Source organism: Triticum aestivum, chromosome 6B (assembly GCF_018294505.1).
Source record: "Triticum aestivum cultivar Chinese Spring chromosome 6B, IWGSC CS RefSeq v2.1, whole genome shotgun sequence".
NCBI lineage: Eukaryota > Viridiplantae > Streptophyta > Magnoliopsida > Poales > Poaceae > Triticum > Triticum aestivum.
The window spans coordinates 252,698,736-252,700,074 of NC_057810.1; positions in this window are offsets into that span (position 1 = coordinate 252,698,736).

A 1,339-nucleotide genomic window follows, 5' to 3' on the forward strand; every position below is an offset into this window, starting at 1 on the left:
GATTGAGAAAAAACTCATCGTAGTCAACACCTTGAACTTTGTCAAAAACCTTTTTCGACAAATCTAGCTTTGTAGATAGTAACACTACTATCAACGTCCGTCTTCCTCTTGAAGATCCATTTATTTTCTATGGCTTGCCGATCATCGGTCAAGTCAATCAAAGTCCACACTTTGGTCTCATATATGGATCCCATCTCAGATTTCATGGCCTCAAACCATTTCGCGGAATCTGGGCTCATCATCGCTTCCTCATAGTTCATAGGTTTATCATGATCTAGTAACATGACTTCCAGAATAGGATTACCGTACCACACTGGCGCGGACCGTACTCTGGAATACCTACGAGGTTTTGTAGTAACTTGATTTGAAGTTTCATGATCATCATCATTAGCTTCCTCGCTAATCGGTGTAGCAATCACTGGAACTGATTTCTGTGACGAACAACTTTCCAATTTGGGAGAAGGTACAATTACCTCATCAAGTTCTACTTTCCTCCCACTCACTTCTTTCGAGAGAAACTCCTTCTCTGGAAAGGATCCATTCTTAGCAACGAATGTTTTGCCTTCGGATCTGTGATAGAAGGTGTACCCAACAGTTTCCTTTGGGTATGAAGATGCACTTTTTCCGATTTGGGTTCGAGCTTATTAGGTTGAAAACCGTTTTCATATAAGCATCGTAACTCCAAACTTTTAAGAAACGACAGCTTAGGTTTACTGCTAAACCATAGTTCATACGGTGTCGTCTCAACGGATTTAGATGGTGCCCTATTTAAACGTGAATGCAGCTGTCTCTAATGCATAACCCCAAAACGATAGTGGTAAATCAGTAAGAGACATCATAGATCGCACCATATCCAATAAAGTGCGGTTACGACGTTCGGACACACCATAACGTTGTGGTGTTCCAGGTGGCGTGAGCTGTGAAACTATTCCACATTGTTTTAATTGAAGACCAAACTCGTAACTCAAATATTCGTCTCCGCGATCAGATCGTAGAAAACTTTATTTTCTTGTTACGATGATTTTTCCACTTCACTCTGAAATTCTTTGAACCTTTCAACTATTTCAGACTTATGTTTCATCAAGTAGATATACCCATATCTGCTCAAATCATCTTGTGAAGGTCAGAAAATAACGATACTTGCCACGAGCATCAACACTTATTGGATCGCATACATCGGTATGTATTATTTCCAATAAGTCAGTAGCTTGTTCCATTGTTCCGGAGAACGGAGTTTTAGTCATCTTGCCCAAAAGGCACGGTTCGCAAGCATCAAATGATTCATAACCAAGTGATTCCGAAAATCCATCTTTATGGAGTTTCTTCATGCGCTTTACAC